The following is a 569-nucleotide window of genomic DNA, read 5'->3' as shown; positions in this document are numbered from 1 at the left end:
ACACACACACACACACACACACACACACACATACAATAAATGTTAAAATTAAAAAAAAATCAATGTCTTATATATGTATGAGTCTATTTTGTTTTTACTTTTTATTCTGTTCCACTGATCTATATGTCTATTCTTTTTACCAATACCATCATTGTTTTGATTACTATAGCTTTATAATAAGTCTTGAAATCAGATAGTATAAGTCCTTTAACATTGTTTGTTTTTCTAAAACTGTTTTCAACTATTGATTTCCATATAAATTTTAGAATAAGCTTGCTAATTTCTAGAAAATGACTTGCTGCTATTTTGATTGTGGTTTTATCCTAGGTACAAATCAGTGTTGGGGAGAATTCCATTTTAGCAAGGTTGAGTCTTCCAATTCATGAGTAGGGAATATTTTTTCATTTATTTAGATGGTTTTTAATTACAATCAACAATATTTTGTAGTGGTCAGTGTATATCTCTGTATATATATATATATTTTTCTTTTCAAAGTTTTATTGATAAACATATAGCAATGAGACAGTTTCAAATCAAATCGAAAGTACAGTTTCAACAAATAATACACT

The sequence above is a fragment of the Octodon degus genome, unplaced genomic scaffold (assembly GCF_000260255.1).
Source record: "Octodon degus isolate 3935 unplaced genomic scaffold, OctDeg1.0 scaffold00010, whole genome shotgun sequence".
NCBI classification, from domain to species: domain Eukaryota; kingdom Metazoa; phylum Chordata; class Mammalia; order Rodentia; family Octodontidae; genus Octodon; species Octodon degus.
This window is presented reverse-complemented; position numbering follows the sequence as displayed.